Source organism: Falco biarmicus, chromosome Z (assembly GCF_023638135.1).
Source record: "Falco biarmicus isolate bFalBia1 chromosome Z, bFalBia1.pri, whole genome shotgun sequence".
In the NCBI taxonomy this organism is placed as follows: Eukaryota; Metazoa; Chordata; class Aves; order Falconiformes; family Falconidae; genus Falco; species Falco biarmicus.
In genome coordinates, this window is record NC_079311.1 from 13,850,801 (window position 1) to 13,870,886 (window position 20,086).

Genomic DNA, 20,086 nt, shown 5'->3' on the forward strand with positions numbered 1-20,086 from the left:
GTAACTACGGTACAGCAGTAAAAACTCACTGTTTTGGCATGCTTCTGTTTTCATAACACTTGGCCTGGGGTATCAGCAGTCTTTGACACTTGGTTCAGTTTTGTGAGATCTTGAGGCTTGGCTCAGCTTTATTTGCTGCTTTACTTAGCAACAAGATGGCTAAAGCTAAGACATACAACATAGAAGTCCAAACAAAAAGATGGGGCTGCAGGCAACAGTACTGGCAATATACCGGTTGTACTGAAAAAAACTATATATGAAGCTCTAAGAAAACCAACAGTTAAAAGAGCAATCTAGGAAGTTCAGCGATCAGACCTTTCAAGGACTACCTGAAACTGATCTAGTGGAGGCCAGCGTTGTCCTGCCTGACTGATGGCTACCTGGCCACTAGAAGCTTATCAGGTTTCTTCAGTAGGAAGAGTGAACATACTCATATTTAGCCATTCCCCATGCTCCCCGTAGCCACCATTTATGTCTATCATTAGGTAACTGGTAACACATATTGCATATGACCCTGCCTACAGAGTCTATCTGAAGAGCAAGATGACCAGTTACAAATTAACTGATAGAGGAAAGGACAAAATGTGCATGGTTACTGTGTCTATTGAGAAAAGAAATCAAAGGTCTGGTTCCTAGAATTTATCCTAGCCTACCCCAGTCCTACACTGGAAAAATTTCTTCTTATCTTATACTTTATGATAGGATCATTGAAATTGCTTAAATATTTGCCTAAAGCAAAGAAATTAAAACAAATGTTTTTAAGACCTTAATAAAAATAAAATAAATTCATTTTTTCAAGACTTCATTGATTTCTTTTTCATGTTTTATCGTCTATGAAAGTTTTTATTTACTTATTTTCCTCAGGTTTTTACAAAGATAAAACTTAAACAGGTCTGTATTAACAGAGAGGTCCTGAATTCACAAACTTATACTCCTGTTTAGGTGAATCGCGTGCTGGAATCGCTCCAAAATGCAAGTCAAGGGAACGTTTAAATAATGATTTACCAATTTATGAATCAATTACAAAAAAAGCTAACTAATTAAAAAACTAAGAATTGTTCAAAAACTTTTTGTGATAAAACTATTTTTCTCCATAGCAGATCGTAGGTTGCTATGTTCTGTGTTTCTGACCAAAACAGCATTGAGAACACACCCATGTTCTAGCTATTACTGAACAGTATTTACACAACATTAAGGTCTTCTCTGTTTCTCATGCTGCCCCTTCAGTGAGCCCATTGGGGGTGCACAAGGCATTGGGAGGGAACACAGCTGGGACAGCTGACCCAGACTAATCAAAAGGATTTCCCAAACCATACGATGTCATGCTCAGTGATACCAGTTGGTGAAAGAACGAGGAATAGGAAACATTTGAAGTTAAGGCATTTGTCTTCCCCAGTAACCATCACGTGTGATGAAGCCCTGCTTTCCTGGAAATAGCTAAACACCTACTAGCCGACTGCTTTACTTACTGAACCATCTTTATTTCAGCTCACAAGTTTTGCACTTTTACCCTTACAATTCTCTCCTCCACCACACCAGGGATGAGTGAGCAGCAGTAGCCTGGGGCTCAGCTGCTAGCTGGGGTTAATCCACATCACACACTGGAGACAAACAGCAGCACTGAGTGTGCTGCTGGACAGATTTGAAAAAGAAATCAGGCTCTCGGCTCTTGTTTAATGTATTCATGGTAAAATGAGGAATTCACTTGAAAAAAGTGAATTTGACATAGGCAAAGACTCAAAATATCTTGAATCTGTTGACTTCAGCAGTCACAAACCAGCTATCTGACGTAGCGATAAAGACCAAAATTTATTGGTTGTAGAAAAGACACATTTTTCATTACCAAAGAAACCTATTAGCCATTAACATAGTTTGCTGTAGCAATAAGAAGTAACTTGAGTTACGTGATGGAAGACTACATAGGATGTATAATGACAATTATATTCTGTGCCATTATTATATTGGGAAGAAATGTAATATATAGATACTGGTTGAAAACAAATTCTGCCTCAGCATGTCTGGATACATTGCAAGAAAAAAACATGCCAGAGCCTCGTCTGAAATCTATTTTCAGTCCTGTTCTTAGATGGTGACCAAAACCAAAATGAGAATCAAAACTCATGAACAGAAGTTATCTAGCAAAGGGGCAAAAGAAATCCAGATAGAAATTTTGCAAGTTCAATCAATCTTTACTTGCAGCATAGGATGGAAAGAAATAGTAACTAAATCACAGTATCATGCCTTTCTAACTGAGGAGCACTGTAGAGTGCAAAAAACAGAAAGCTATTGGTAATGTAACTCTGTGCCCTATTTTGCTAAATAAAACACCCTGAGATCAGTTCATACTACACATCAGAAATGAAAGAAAGTAACCAGTGACTACTGAAAGTCAAAATTTCCAACAGACAAAACATAAGAAAGACAGAAATTCTATTTGTCAGGGCCAATCCCTTTTCTGAACATCTGATTTGAATAATTAATTTGAAAAAAAATTAAAACCAGCTTAAATATGAGTCTCTGTGGACTTCTTCTCAAATAAACCTTTTTGTTCCCCCATTTTCTAGTATGGAGAGGTTTTTTTGCCCTTCAAAACCAAAGTATTCTTAAAAATATATTATGTATAAAAATTAGGACAATTGACTAAAATGAAGGAATCAAATTAATTGCTCCAGAAAATGTGTTTACTTGGTTTGATATTGCCTCACACATCTGCCTTGTGCTACAGTATCTTGGTCCCCTGCTGATCATAACAGTATTTTGAAAGATTTAAGAATATTTTATTAACTGTAATGGTTAGAAATAAATGCTCATAGGTGAGTTGGAATACAGCTGTTCTGTATACATTGCTCCAAAAGTAGATGAAAAAAGACATAGCTAAGCTTTTGTGGCTGGCATTTCAGAAAGAAGTCTCAAAAACTATAATAATAAACTTTAATCTTACAACTATAATAAAAAACCCCTATTAATAAACCAAATCAACTATAGACATAATACACTTTAGACATAATACACACTAAAAGTGTCTACATTTAAAAAATCTAGACACAGAAGTGAAACAGTCTTATCTGATGCAATATTCTGCAGAAGGAAATAACTGTGGAAGAGGCAGTCACTATTTAGCATGTTGTTTGTCTTTTCTTTTAGAAGGAATGTTGTATATAATATTGTAAATTTGTTATGTCTATTTACATAGAAAGAACACCAAACAAATAAAACGTTCTGTCTTTCGCTTTACTTATAAAGTACCAAATAGAGCTACTTCATTTACTATGTATAAGCAGCAAAAAGAACTTTACTTTGGTCTGAGAAAGTAATAAACACAAATTACAGGGCAGCAAATATGGACTTCTAATGGCATCAGTGTTGTATGGAGACACAGCAAAAGTGTAAAACCAGGCTTGGCTTTGGAAATAGCAAACAATGTAAATCCTATTCCAGATGGTAACAGTTCTTTAAAAGTTCAAAAGAAGTTATTTAAAAAGAGTGAAGAAACCAAACTAGGTAAAGCAGATAGCCCAGAGACAGCATTAGCAGATTACATAGTACAGTAAATCCAGGCTGGCAATGGAGAACATTATGTGACTTTGCTTCAGCTCATTAATGTCTTCATCATTGTTGTAGTATTATATCAGACCACTGAGTGAAAAAAGGAAATTATGCTTTATAATTTACAAAAAAACATGTTCCTTTAAAGAAAGGGTTATATTTTCACAGTTCATTGAGGAAGGAATAAGCACAGCTGTTGGAACCTGGCTAAGATATGGCTGATCTGCTTATACTTATTTCTTAATCATTTGCAACGTTGCTTCAAACATTACTTATTGCTTGAGTATGAACATGTCAAACAGAGCCTCCAAGAAAATTGTTTGGTATTGTGATTTAGATATTTCTTTATGTTTCAAAGGCTTCATGTACAACTTGTTAGATGTCAAGAAAAAGCTAAAGATTTCTGACAGAGCTTTGCATATGTGTCATGTACTACCTCACCAGCTATACCTCCTATACTGCAACAGTGATTGATGTAAAAGGTCTCCTGAACACATACAGTGTAATCTATAAAAAAATAACTTTATCACTTAAGAGGTAGGGCTAGACCCTCCAGGAGGATAAATCAGACCATTAACATGAGCTAAGCCCTGGACTCATAGAGTATCATATGAATAATGTGTCCTGTATTCTGCTAATTGTCTACTGTTTTTAAATATCCAGGAAAAAACATAGTCTTATGTAATAAAAGAAGGCAGTAAAACCTTCTGAGAAACCATCTATCAGCACTAACTGCCTCTATCACATGAAAGAAATGTTCCCAAGTTACCCAACAGTCATTCAGAGTATGACAAACAGAAGAAAACCTGCTGTATTTAATATTATTTTCTACCTTAAGAGAATACTGCAAAGACAAACTGGACATTCATTATAGTAGCAGTGTCACTGAAATAACAAATACTCTAAAGTGAAAAAAATAGCTACTGGAACTTTTGGGGACATTTCTGCTAAGGATCAACCAGAAGGCCTGCCCAATTTCTATTTCCCAACAGTGTCATCTTGCAGTGGACATTCAAAAACTTATACATAGAGTCTTATGTAGAAATCCTCTATATTAACTGACTCTACCACTATAACATCTGACTACATCATCTGGGGAAACATACATACCATTAATTCATGTGATGTAAGGAAGAGCAATTAAGTAAGAAGTGGTTAGGCCTTGTCAGGGATCATACATGACTCACCGCTTCTTTATCCTTCTCTAGTCCAGTACTTATGCACAAGAGCACTGTACCATTTATGCAAGTGCATCAGGCGGACAATAATCATAAATCTGTAGTGATAAGTCATTGGCATTTCTGTCATGACATTTTATAATTCTATTGCATTGTTACTGCTATAAATCTTATTTTGCTAATGAAATAAGTGTCTCTTAATAGAACGACCTTTTTCTCTGGGTGTGATGTTCAAATTTGTGATAGGTACTGTAGGGTGTACTTCTCTTATCTCACATGTGTACAGTTTAAAAGCCTCAAGTGATCTTAAGGTTTTTTTACTTTTCAAAAATGAAAATATTTTCAAGCTTAAAAATCATGCAGAAAGTGGCTGCTATGCAGAACAATTTCCATTGTAACTTGTTATTTCCAAGTTACTGAAAACATTTGCCTTTTTAAATAACAAGTTCCATATTCCATCTGTGTCTAAAGGGTAACACTTTAGAAGCAATTGAATAGAACCTAGTCCACTTACTGAGAGAAAATATCTGGTCTTTGTTTTTGTTTTGGATTCTTTGTGCCTACTTCCTTAATTGTACAATATCTCTTCTGATTTTCAAGAATACCATGAAATAAGTAGCTTTATGGGTTTGCTTTCAAAAATAAAAATGAAGAAATAAATGCATTTTATTGGTGGAACTTCATAACTAGTCATAAAAATAATCTATTATTCATAATAATATTTGTCTTTAAAGGAAAGGATTATGCATGTTCATTTCAAACTTGGTCTGCCAACTTTGCAAAGATGTTCTTTGCTGAATGTTGATTGGTTATGGGATCAGTAGCACAAATGTGGTTTTCCTCTCTCTTTCCAGTTGCAGGGAATGATGTTGGAAGAAACAGGAAGTGTCAGCTGATCAATGCTTGGCTCCAGCAGGATTTGGGGTTTTTTGGTCATGGGTTGATCTACATGATGCCAGGCTTGCTAGTGACAAATGCAGTACAGCTGTCTCTAAGTGGGAAAAGGATCTTTGTACAGGAGTTAATAGGGCTCATTGAAAGAGCTTTAAACTACATTTGAAGGGGGAAAGTGATAAAACCAAGCTCGCTAGAGATAAGCCATGGGTAGTACAGCAATGTTTGAGGGACGGTGTGCTAGTGAGTTCCTTCAGTCTGATCCATGATGTGCTGAGTACACTTGAATATGTTTGAAATGTACCTGTACTAGTTCTCACAGTGCCCTAGGTATTTCAGTGGGGGTAGGGGATGGAGATCCACATGGTAGCAAAGACAGAAAGGTTGTTGATAAGTTAGAAACCACAGAAGCACCCAGGAACAGTCACACAGGAATTAAGGCTTCATCCCCCAAAATGGTGGCAGGACCAACAGTCAACTGAAGTGCATCCACACCAGCACATGCAGCATGGGCAACAAACAAGAGTAGCTGGAAGAAATTGCACAGCAGGAAAACTATGATGAAGCTGTAATCACAGAAACATGGTGGGATGACTTGCATGACTGGAGTGCTGGAACACATGGCTGTAAGCTCTTCAGAGGGACAGGCAAGGAAGGAGAGAGACAGGCAAGGAAGGAGAGGTTGTGGGGTAGCCCTGTATGTTAGGGAGTGATTTGACAGTTTAGAGCTTGATGATGATGATAGTAGGGTTTACTGTTTACGGGTAAGGATCAGGGGGAGGGCCAACAAGGCAGATATCATGGTCGGAGTCTGTTATAAACCATCAACCATGAAGAGATAGATGAAATATTCTATGAGCAGCTGGGAGAAGTCTCACAACTGCTGTCCCTTGTTCTCATGGGGGACTTCAGCTTACCAGATGTCTGCTGGAAATACAATAGAGCAGAGAGGAAAAAGTCTAAGAGGTACCTGGAGTGTGTGGAAGATAACTTCCTGACACAGCTGGTCAGGGAGCCAGCCAAGGAAGGTGCCCTGCTGGACCCGTTGTTTGTGAACAGAAAAGACTTGTGGGAGTTGTGATGGCTGGAGAACATCTTGGGCGTAGTTACCACAAAACCATAGCTTTCAGTTCTCAGAGAAGCAAGGATGAGGATCATCAGAACTGATGGCTTGCACTTCCAGAGGACAGACATTGGCCTGTGTAGAGGTCTGGTTGACAGAGTCCCTTGGGAGGCAGTCCTGAATGGCAGTAGAGTGCAGGAAGGCTGGACATTCTTCAAGAAGGAAATATTAAAAGCGCAGGAGCAGGCCATTCCTATGGGCCAAAAGATGACCTGGTGAGGAAGAAGACCTGCCTGCCTGAACAGAGAGCTCTGGTTGCAACTCAGGAAGAAGCAGAGGTGATTATGACCTTTGGCAGAAGGGGCTGGCAACTCAGGAGGACTACAAGGATGTCATGGGGTTATGCAGGGAGGAAGTTAGAAGGACCAAAGCCCAACCAGAACTTAATTTGGCTACTTCCATACAAGACAATAAAAGATATTTTTATGAATACATTAGCAACAAAATGAGGGCTGATGAGATTTTCCATCCTCTGTTGTATGCAGGGGAAATCACAGTGACAAAGGCTGAGGATAAGGCTGAGGTACTTAATGCCTTCTTTGTCTCAGTCTCTAAGAGTAAGCCCAGTTGTCCTCTGGGTGCCCAGGCCCCTGAGCTGGAAGACAGAGACAAAGGTGCAGAATGAAGACGCCATAATCTAAGGGGAAATAGTGACCTGCTACACAATTTTGACATGTACAAGTCTATGGGGCCAGACACCATCCACCCAAGAGTACTGAGGGAGCTGGTGGGGGAGCTTGCCAGGCTCTGTCCTTCATTTATGAACAGTCCTGTCTAACCGGGGAGGTCCCAGAAGGCTGGAGGTCAGCCAGTGTGGTGCCCATCTACAAGAAGGGCAGGAAGGAGGATCTGGGGAACTACAGGCCTGTCAGCCTGACCTTGGTGCTGGGGAAGGTTATGGAGATCATCCTGAGCACTATGACACAGCTTCAGGACAAGGTGATTAGGCACAGCAGCACGGGCTTATGAAAGGAAGATCCTGCTTGAGAAATCTATGACAAGATGATCTGCCTAGTGAATGAGAGAAAGGTTGTGTATTTTTTTTACTTGGACTTTAAAAAAGCTTTTGACACCATTTCCCACAGCATTTTCTTGGAGACACTGGTTGCTCATGTGTTGCACTGTTGTACTGTTTGCTGGGTAAAAAAACTGTCTGAGTGGCTGGGCCCAGAGGACTGTGGGGAATGGAGATAAATCCAGTTGGCAGCCAATCACAAGTGGTTTTCTGTAGGGCTTATTACTGGGGACAGTTCTGTTTAATGTCTTCATCAATGATCCATATGAGAGGGTCAAATACATGTTCAGGAAGTTTGCCGATGACACTAAATTGTGCAGGAATGCTGATCTGCTTGAAGGTAGAAAGGTTCTACAGAGGGACCTGGGCAGGCTGGAGCGATGGGCCCAGGCCAGTTGTGTGAGGTTCAGCAGGGCTCAGTGCCGGGTCCTGCCCTTGGGTCACACCAGCCCCACGCAGCGCTACAGGCTGGGGCAGAGCGGCTGGAAAGGGCCTGGTGGGAAAGGGCCTGGGGGTGCTGGGTGACGGCCGGCTGGGCAGGAGCCAGCAGTGTGCCCAGGGGGCCCAGGCGGCCAGCAGCACCCTGGCTGGTGTCCCCAGCAGTGTGGCCAGCAGGACCAGGGCAGTGACCGTCCCCCTGCACTGGGCACTGGTGAGGCTGCCCCTCCAATGCTGTGTTCAGGCTTGGGCTCCTCACTACAAGAGGGACGTAGAGGTTCTGGAGCATGTCCAGAGAAGGGCAATAGGGCTGATGAAGCTTCTGGAGCACAAGTCTGATGAGGAGAAGCTGAGGAAAGTGGTGTTGTTAAGTCTGGAGAAAAGGAAGCTGGTGGGAGACCTTATCACACTCTATAACTACCTGAAAGGAGGTTGTGATGAGGTGAATATTCAGCTTGTTTTCCCACTGACAGGTGATAGAACAAGAGGAAATGGCCAGAAGTTGCACCAGGGAAAGTTTAGATTGGAAATTAGGAAAGATGCCACCACTGAAAGGGTGGTGAAGCATTGGAAGAAGCTGCCAAGGGAGATGGTGTTTCCACCTGGAGGTATTTAAAATCTGTATGGATGTGGTGCTTAGGGATGTGGTTTAGCAGTGGACTTGGCAGTGCTAGGTTTCTGTTTGGCCTTGACAGTCTTAAGGGTCTTTTCCAACCTAAATGATTCTATGATTTTTTAATTCTATGGGATTATTTTTTTTTTTTATGGACCAGTATTTTAGCTTTTTACTTCATAATTAGCTGGCATCTGTAAGAAAAAATATAATTATTTTATGCAAATGTGTAGGGGTTAATGCAGCAAAGTATACACTCTGATGCTTTTCATCATTGACATTCATTGACATGAGAGTCAAATGAGCAGAACAGAGATCGAAAGTTTGAGTACCACTTGCTAGCACGTTATTTTTGCAGGGCTAAGTATTACAAAGAGAAAAAAGTTGGGAAAAATTTATAGAGCAGGTGTAGGTCAGCCAGTCTTTACAGATCGTGGTGTCATCTTCTGAGCTGTTGTTTTCTTATTCATGAAAAAACTAGTGACAATTTTTTTTTTATTCCAAATCAGCATCCCAGTCCCATGCTGCACTTTGGACAAAGGACTTAACCTTGTCATTTACAAGACACTAGATGCAAATTCTCAGCTGCAGTGGTTATCTGGTGATCAGCATGTCTTGCTTTCTCCCTTTCATTAGTCCACAGGGTTATTAGTACCTTGCAGCCATAGTTTGAACAACTGGCTGCTGGCTTCACTTTGAGCAACATACGTTCAGCCCTAGCAGTAACTGGCTCCTCCAGTAGACATTGTGTAGATGTATTTCCACACTACCGACTTGATGTCTAATTTTGTGGTGGACCAGATTCCTCAGAAAACTGCTTCTTTGGCTCTGCAACAAACTATTCACTGGCAGTAAGAGCCCTCTTTCTCTGTTCACCTGAGCTGTAGTGTTTTGGTGCAAGCAAACACCTTTGGCTTTGACTTGTCTTAATGTCTCTTAGGCTGCCAAAGCAGTTTGTAAACACTGGGAGGAAGCTGTTATTTTGTGATCTATCACTTTTATGTTTGTACAGCATATGGCACTATAGGACTCACCTGACAGTTGAATTTAGGGGTCCCGAAATATAAGTGTTAAGAAATAATACGTTGTATCTAAATCCAACAATGATAGATGGAGACACTTAGAGACTAGCCCCAAATCACACAGTTATCAGTTGGCCCTGGGAAAAGAATTCAGGTATTTCAGACTTCAGTAAATTCTGATTACTGAGAAGCAGACTATTCCTTCCCTTGTTCCTGTTCAGTTTGGCAGTTTGCTAGGTCTTTGACTGTATTAATTCATTGATTGTACTTGCTAGTCATTTGGCTGTAGTAATTTTTTAATGATGTCTTCTTTATTTCAGAAAGATTTTTTTCACGTATATTTTTAAATGAGACTGATCATTTAACTCTGGGTGTACAAAAAGGACAGAAAACATCATTCATACCACTTCTCTGGTTTTCGTGGCTTGCTGGAGGGGGGAAATAAATATCTGAAGCACTGTCATCTGTAGATTTTTACTTCCCATATCTCATAATTTCAGTATAGTGCTACTAGGACTAAATAGAAAAGTATTCAAGTTAGTGCAACTGAAAAATTCTTTATAAAAATTAGACTTTTTGTTCCTGCATTTTTAAAAGAAGCGTTAATTTGAAATCTAGGCCTGCACACCAGAACTATGTTTATCTTCAAACTCTTTTACAGGTTTTCTGCCCTTGTACAAAAAGTCGGATACCTCAGTTGAGACCTTTGCTCTGCAGTTTCCTAGTCTGTAACATGAAGCTAAAAGTTCAGTGAGGAAACCTGGGAGTATAAAAGTTGTCATTATTGACATGTATCAGCCAAGAGAACTTTTAGTTCTTTTGATTTTACCATGGACTCCAGAACAGTGTAAAATACAGATTTTCATTTATATATACTTAATAACCAGTCTTCTATTTTCTGCATCTAGTAAGAATTTCCTTCTATCATGTTTTCCTTCTTTATTTGTTTGGATTTTCTTCCCTGCTTCTATGTTCTTTTAAAAAAGCAGAAATCACATATGATTCTACATTATCAGATATATAACAGTTAAGTGGCATTTTTCCCCCATTCTGGACCTGAGTCTTACTTAGCTGTGTGGGTTTTGGCACTTTGCAGTAAAACCCTTATCACTGATCAATTGCAGGTTGCTCAGTTAGGTCCCAAAACACATTTCTCAGAGGAAAATGCAATTTAAGAAAAAAAGAAAAAGATGAAGTTGAAAAACTGTTTTGCTGAGCCTGACCTTTATTGTTTAAATATTAATTATACTTTGGGCTTCTTCTTATTTACATACTCAAGTGCTTACTTGGGACATAAATGGTACTGTACGGTCTCGAGGAAGCCACAGAGCAGCTTTGCTAAACAAAATTCCTTGTAGCTGGTAATTTCTGGCAATTATAATTATGAATTCTTGCCACAAGGAAAGGGGGAAGGCACTGCTTCTTATCTCTGTAAAATGAAGGAAAATGTCAGAGATGGTGGCTCTGCTGAAAGGATCATTTCTGGGAGGAAAAGAGCTGGCAAACATTAAAATTGCTGTATTGGTGAACACTGTAGAAAACAAATGTCTGAATGAGCTCCTCAGTTTATGATGAGTGCTAAAGATTTTTTTAAACATTCTGCACAGTTTATTACAATGTAATAAGTGTAGGTACTCCTCTTAGAGCTATTACATTATCAAAAATCTTGACGTTTAATAGTTTTGCTTACAACTACTGCTGCCTGTGACTACAGATCATAGAGCGAGGAAAGAATCACATTCCAGAAAAAAAAAAAATAAATCCCTATCATTTGTAAATTCCTATTGTTGGCTTGTGGGTTGTGGGGTGGGGTGGGAGGAGTACAAGTGCTCACTTTCCCTCTCATGTTCTTCTGTAAAGCTAAAACAAAAATTAGAAACATTTTGTGCAAAACTTTGGTTTAACTTTCCTATTCCAGAGCAAGCAAATTATACACATCATGTGTGGTAGGTTGACTTCAGCCAACACCTAGTCGCTCCCACCCCACACAGCAGGACAGGGGAGAGAGCAGGAAGAGCAGAAAACAGAAAACTCATGGGTCAAGGTTACAACAACTCAATATGCAAAGAAAAGAGGAAGAAGAAAGAAAAAAGCCACCCCAAACCCCAAGAACAAATGGTAAAAAAGTCATCACTCACAACCTCCTACAATTAGACTGATGCACAACCAGTATCCAAATAATACCTACTTGCCCTAAAAAAATCCTTTCCTCCTTGCTGTGCATGGTATTATACAATATGGAATATCTTTTTGGTTAGTTTGGGTCAGCTGTCCCAGCTTTTGCCCCTTCCAGCCCTTTGCCCACCCCCAGACTCCTTGCTGGAGGGTCACAGTGAGTGTCTTGATGCTCTGCAAACAATGCTTAGCAATAGCTAAAAACATTGTGCTGTTACCAACATTGTTTTGGTCACAAAATCAAAGTATAAGACCATACGAGCTACTATGAACAAAATCCATCCCAGCCAGACCCTCATGAGCATCATGAGCGCTCTTAAATTCCAGTAATGTGTCAAATTTTGGGTGTATTTTGGTTTTGGGGTTTGGGTTTGGGGTTTTTTTGTTTTGTGTTTGGTTGGTTTTCCTTTTTTTTTTTTTTTCCCCTGTTGTTGTAACACTGCTTAACTTGGAAGCACCATATTATTGAGCTCTGGCAACACTGTTGTGCAGAGGAAGAACAGGGAGGAAGACAATACTGAAACAGCCATGCACACTCGTATGTTTTTCACACTGCAGGTGCAATTACAAAATCAGATCACTGTTCAGTGTGCTTTCTCTGACTCTGTTCTGAGCTGGTGATGTATGATAGTAGTGTGCATTTTTCAGGTGAAGTAGCAATATGACACCATACTGCTAAGCCCATGTGGTTTCAGAGCAGGAGCTACATGATTGTCCTCTGTCTGGATATATACACCAGCTTCTCTAAGAAATCAGACTGGGATAGAAGTGTTTCTGTATTTCTGGTTTTACCTTGGTTATTAGGAACTAGACTTAACGATCCTACAGCATACAGTTTTACTTACTGAAATCTCAAGCTCTGATGTTATCTTTTCTGGCAGCCAAAAATGAGAACAGATGTTGTTAAGTGAAAAGATACAGCAGTAACCTGATGAAAACAGGATGGATGGACACAGGCGTAGTAAAATGAATTGCTTTCATTGGCGTTTTGCTTTTGAAAATAACATGATCAAACCCATGCCAAAATTACCTCTCTAAAGTGTCACAAACAAGCCATTCCACTTCCTCTACACTGGTTTCTTTGGCAGTTTTGGAAAGGGGATGGTGGAGGACATGCTAATAGCTCAGCAAACTTGGGCTTTGCTCCATCAGTCAGAGTATTGTGTAAATGTACAATGAAACTAGCCCACAGCTGCTGGCAGGGAATGGTGTGTAGAAAAGGGTTAGGAGAGACTGTGATCATTGCCATCTTGGCTGACCCAGTGGGAAATGACCCAAAGACTTACAGTGCTACAAGTCTTTGCTGGAGAGCCACAACACTGTACCTCAGGCTGTCTGCCATTTTCCACTGAAGCTCAGACCTTGGTGAAGATTTGGAGCATGCCTCCAAGACTGCTGTATAGCATGAATAGGGCTGTGCTGGAGTAGCATTATAGGGTGCCTAAAGGATGGCACATAGATAGTAGATAACAAAAGATACAGCAGGAGCTCTCCTGGTTACTTCAGTGCTGTAATTCTGTGGGTTTTTTTTTAAATTATTATTATTATTGTTGTTTTCTTTTGTTCCACTTCTGTACAAATCTGTTGCAGATTGGATGTGCATGATTAAAGGTTTTCAGATCTAGTCAGAAATTCAATTTAAAAGCTTTGAAAAAATAACTCAACAGAATTTTGACAGAGTTTGTTCTGTGCCTGACATGACTGCATCAAAGCACTACATGGTAGAGAATTTTAATCGCTCATAAAACAGCTGAAGTGTGCTTTTTCTTCTTCACTGACTGAGGCTTGGGATGCTTTACAAAAAGAGCTAAAAAGTTAAATATCCACATATGTTACCTTGTTTTCTTTCTTTGGTCTTACCTGTCCATATAATTTTGTGTGTGTGTGTGGGGGGGGGGGGGTCCAAACCACGCTGAGGCAAAAAAAGTGTTTCTTATTGCGAGGCAGCTTTTGCCCTTGTGCAGTTTACCTGCCTGCATGTTAATAATGATGCTACAATACCCATACTTTATCAAATAATCCTGCACTATCCCCAAATAGTATACACAATTGTCACTGATTATTTCATAAGTCTAAATATTAGGTAGAAGCCTAACAGCAATTACTGTTACCGTATAAAAGTTGCTGTGCTGTTCAGTTTTTCTCCCCATGCTAATTTAGACTGCACTGAATATCTGCCACTAGGCATCAAACGCATGCATATCTCTGGCTGGGCCAGATGGAGCTTCCTTCTCCTGTTACCATTTAATTTCGTATGTCAAAAGGCTTTTTAAAAAACAAACCAAACCAAAACCGAACACCATCTTGTTACTACTTTTTTGTTAAATATTTTTCCTCAACAAAGTAAAAAGTCAAGTATGTGACACCAATTTCTTCCCACAGGAGGACACTTTTCCATTTGAAACTTTTACATCCCCTCCGGCTCTATGATATTTCTACCATCTGGAGCACTGGAATAAGTTCTGAAGGGAGATGTCCTTGAAGATAAAAGATATCAGCCACAGGAACAAAAACATTAACATCTACATGTGAATCTGACTCTGAAGTACCATATTTCAATATTGAACCTCCAAGACCTTATACTGGAGGACCCAATGTTTATAACCTCATCCTTCTGTAGTCTGTGCTGTTTCCTTGATTGTCAGCCAGACACAATAAACCTTCTACAGTCTATAGATGTGGGATTATCTTTTTAACAAGATTTCAATTTTTTTTTTCATTGAAATTGAGAAATTAACTAGGCAGCAAACAATTTTTATTACAATGGTTGTGCAAATTCTGTTCAGACTAAGGAAATACTACAGGAAGGAAAAGGAGATAAATATCTTCAAAAACATGAACATCAGTTCATATGAAACTTTAGAAAATGTCAGAGACACAAATGGTTCAGTGAGAAATGGCATTGGATCACTGCTTTGATAGATGGTTTATAAAGAATCCTATCACTGAGTGGACAAACGCCAATACCTATGGAAGTAAAAATTATATGTGCAGTTCAGTGTTGTGTATGTAAACTAGAAAGTAGCTGTTGCCAGCTAATTTGGAGTCGGTTATGTATGATATATATGCAGAGTTTAATACACAAAGTAAGAGTCATTCTGTGATGTAGACAAAGCACCAGATTAAAGGCTTACAGTATAGGAGTACATGAAAAAGGTCTTGCCCAGCCAATCTTTCTTTAGCTTGGACAGGAAACATCATGTTCCTTCCATGGCCACAATATCTATGCATTAGCCTTCTCCCATCTCCCTTTTTTTGTAATGGTGTTCTGGGGTCTAAGACATAAATGTGGATTACATGTTACATACATGAGAGGTGAAGAGATTAATACTGTACAAATACACCCTTTCTGTATCAAATTTCCAATGGTGCTCCCATCTGGCAGGTATATCTTCAAACCATGCAGGCCTCTGTACCTTGCTCGCTCTTGTCTGTGCAATTTGGCCAGCTATAATTAAAAGGTATATAATGTGAAAACACCAGTTAAACTACCCCAGTAGATTTCCCACACTATAGTGAGCTACTAATGAAGCAATAAGCCCTGGAGACACACACACACTTACACTAAGAAAACCAACATGAAAATAATGTAGATTTATTTTCTTTTCATCAGACATTGGTTTGACACAACAAAATTTAAGACTGTGATTAGCAACACAGGTCAAGCCTGAGAAGACTAAGGTAAATATGACACAGCATCAAATGGCAAAACCTTGCAACCCTCTGGTTCTAATAGAAATATGCCTGTGCAAGACAACCAGCAATGTGAATTCTGCTAGAACTGCACTTTCTGCTGGTGACAATGTACCAAACATAACGTTGTAATGGATGGGTGCTATGCATAAATGATAATTCTGGGAGCTGAGGACAATACACCAAGTATGACACGCAGGTACTGTGCACAGCTGTGCAAAACTCCACTTGGCTTAGCCATGGCAAATTTTTGTCACAAGTATGCATGCACATGAAGATAGCTGCTGTATGTGCTGTAGTGAAGTAACAAGGTCTCTTTGGGTACGTAAAGTGAGGGGGTTTTTCCCCTCATTTTTTCTGCTGTTAAGCAGAAGAAAAATTATCTCCTTTTAATGAATCAACAGTTCATCTTTCAGCTCAGGATCAAAGTTTCATTCTAAAGAGGTTTTTCTTTACTCTTTTCTGCTTCTTGCTTTTTTTCCCTAAGGGTTTCATTAAATTATTTAAAGTGGTATGTTCTTTATTCATGAATGAATTGAAAATGTTTTATAGCTGAAATTACCATAATAGAATACGTACCTTGGAAAAATCTTTGGATTTGGCAAGTAAACTAGTGGTTTCTCAGAGTTTCTAGAAATGTAGTTAACAAATTTTTCCCTGGTTGAGTTCAAGATTGCATAAGTGTTTCCTTTCCCAATTACTGACTATTCAAGAAAAGCTGATGATAAGAACAATTTCAAATGATAGATGAAAGGAGAAGTGGGAGGCTACTGTATGTACAAATGAAAGAGCCTTCAAGAAAAGGAAACATACTGAAGTATGATATCTCTGACTCTTCCCCACACTTCAAAAGACTGTTTCATGAGAGCACAACTTAGAAGAAAGATACTTTGCAAGAAGTCTTTGTCCTGCCTTTGTGCAGTCAATAACAAGATGTTACTGTATGTATTTTTGCTGTTTGATTGTTAGGTAACCAGAGATCTCTATATCCAGTACTAAAAGGATCACTCTTCTAATCATACTTCATTCATATAGCAATTCAGATCATATTTATTTTCATAAATCTGTAGTGTGGTGGCAGACCTCAAAATGGATGTTGCTACGACCAGTTTTTCCTTCTTGTGCCTTCTTTTGTTCTGGGCCAGTAAATAAGCACAGGAGGGGGAAAAATCTGAGAAGGTACTGCTATTTATTTTTTTTCCAGAGCAGTTCAGTTGTAATTATCTAGTAGTTATATGTGTGTGGGAAATGTTCAGAAATTTTGGGTCATTCTTTCTGAGGGCTAAAGAGATTTTATTCAACAGCAGTCAACACTGGGTAGAAGTGAGCACACGTGAATCACTGTTATTTTTAGAGAAAAAAGATAGAGGAAACCATAATTTTGATGAGTGAGTACTGTTCAAAACAAAGGTAGAAGGTATGTGAACTCCCTGTCTAAACAGCTATGCATTCAGCAACCATCAAGTAAGAAAACAAGTGTAAAGTGGCGGCTGAGGCCAAATAGGCAGGTTAAATTAAACACTGCTTTGTATTAAACTTTATGTTGGGAACAATGTGTTTTTTATTATTCTTTCAGGGTTCCATTAAATGAACAATACTGAAAAAGGTCCATGTTTAGCCATACCAACACTTCATTTGGCAGCCTTGGAACTTCCATTTCAGAGTCCAGCATACTGAGGATGGAAGCGAGGAAGTGCTGTGTACATTTAGTCAGGTGAGGAATCCCCACAAAGCCAGTCTTAATCCAGCTAGCATAGGCAATGAAGTTAGACATCTAGTACCCATCCAACTAAGTGTACAGTGTATGCGATGTGGAGATACTTGTGCAGTATATGCTTTGCAGAAAAGAATATTTATGGCTACCTCTTATTGTACCTGGGAATTTGACACCAGGGCCAGACATACAGCTAAGAGTAGAACAGTTGTAGAGCTGAGCCACAAACATTTTTCTCTTCCCTTTAATGGCTGGTCAATGTTGTGCAATGCACTCAATGTGAACCAGAAGGATATCCTTTAATCCCTGATCCTTGTAGGATGCCCATTTCCTTAAGTCACTTTTCTATCATTTAACCTCCCTGATATTCTGATATTGATGTGACAGCCCCTGCTTCTTAGTTTTCTTTTTGGCCTTTTATAAGCTGGTTTTAGGAAAACTGGATGAGTAATTAAATAGTAAAGTGACCTAGAAAATCTACACTGGGAGCAGTGAGGCACAGAATGAATGATCAAAATGTTTTTAAATAGTATTTTGAATTTTCTTTAATTATTCTAAAAATTATGTGTAGAGAGAATCACAGATTATACTGCAGGAAACTTGCCACAAAACTCCACACAGAAATGTCCCAGAGGTTTCTCATTTTAATAGAAAGCACAGTTAGAGTAGGAAAAGATATTTTCTCTTCTGTGACAGTTTAACTGTCAGGCTTGTATAAGAAATGCCAGATAAAAACCTCTCCCTTTTAAAAACTCGTGCTGTGTTCTGCTTGACGTCCTGTGCTATGTTACATTCCTCTTCCATGCTATGCAAAGGAAATGTTGTCTAAGGATGACTGGATAAGAATAAGCGTAGTTGCTATTTGTCCTCTTCTCAGGTTTTAACATGTGACAGATTCAGTATCATTCACTAATCAAGTACAAAACTGAAGTCACACAATATACACAGACCATTTTGGAAACCTTTACCAGTTTATCACCACAAATATACACTGTGAGCACCCTAACATAGATTATTTTTTTTTTCTATCTAGAGCTAAATCCAGAGTATTCCCTGCTCTCCCTCTTCTAATTATACTCTTCTACTTCCTTCAATAAATTATTTCAATAAACTATCATAATAGTATCTTATACAACATTACTGTAATACTTCTGGAAAGGCTGGGTTTTTTTGGGTGACTTGAGGTTCACAGAAGGTATAAAAACCCAGTTAAGATAACAGGAAATACAGAACAGCTTCCTGAACTTTGAACTTTTTGCCTTCCTCCTTTTCTTTTTTCTTTGACATTGTATTTCGGGAGGGTTTTTTCAACTAGTTAAAAAAAATTTCATCATTAAAGCTTTGTTCAACATGACAGTAGGAAAATTCTGTGTTTACAGCCTTACCTTGGTAACTCTTACTTTTTTTCCTTTCCTTTCCTTCCTTTCCTTTCCTTTCCTTTCCTTTCCTTTTTCCTTTCCTTTCCTTTCCTTTCCTTTCCTTTCCTTTCCTTTCCTTTCCTTTCCTTTCCTTTCCTTTCCTTTCCTTTCCTTTCCTTTCCTTTCCTTTCCTTTCCTTTCCTTTCCTTTCCTTTCCTTTCCTTTCCTTTCCTTTCCTTTCCTTTCTTTCCTTTCCTTTCCTTTCCTTTCCTTTCCTTTCCTTTCCTTTCCTTTCCTTTCCTTTCCTTTCCTTTCCTTTCCTTTCCTTTCCTTTCCTTTTCCTTTCCTTTCCTCTTCCTTTCCTTCCCCTCTCCTAAATTACTCATCATGTTACAACTTCCACTTATGTAGCATCTAAAGTTATAAGAACAGGAACAAGTAAAAACGTGTCCAAAGTTGTCCAAAAAGGTAGCATTTTAAGGAGATGAGACACTGAAGCCACAAATGATCATATTATGCCTATGTTTTCTAAGTTTCAAGGGGTAATCAACTTGCCTTTATACCAATACCAGCTGCACCTGTCTATGAGCCTTTGAGATTGTTAGTCATTCATTAAATCTGCTTCCATTTTTATTTTATAGCACACAAACTTTCCATGTTAGACCTCTGCCACATGTTCTTGCTATTCCAGTTCAATGCATTTGTTACACCGGCAACTTTTCAGCACAATAGGTAAAATTAAAAGCATTCTTGCACCTCAAGATATCTTCTCTCTTCTGTAATCAAATACAGGAGTCTCCAGAGAAATACATCTAAATTGCATTGGATGACAGCTAAGTTTACGCATAAAGATGCTTTGGGCATGTGCTGCTTCACATTTTCTGCTTGCTGCTCCATTTTTTGTCTGGATGTGCCTTTAAGAATCCGGTGTACGTCCACACTTTTGAACATTTTGTTTCCAACTTTAAACTCCCAGTTTTATTCAGGCTGTGTTGATTGCATTGTAGTTCCCTCTCCCATTAGAAACTGAAACATAGTATATTTCAGTGGCTTTGTATTAGATCTACAGATAAAAAATAGAATCTGAAAGGACCCTGCTGTTGCTGAAAAAGAGCATCAGGCTGGTGCACAGATACAGTCTTTTCTTTTGCATGTTGCAAGCTTTCACAGCGCTGTTATCTGGAATGGCTAAAATTCAAAGAAGGACATTGCATTTATCTCTTCTCTACAACCCCACTGTTGTCTGTCCACTGCACACAGCAGCATTTCAGGGATGCAAAGGCTATTTTCAAGTTTTTTTGCATTTAATAGGCTAAA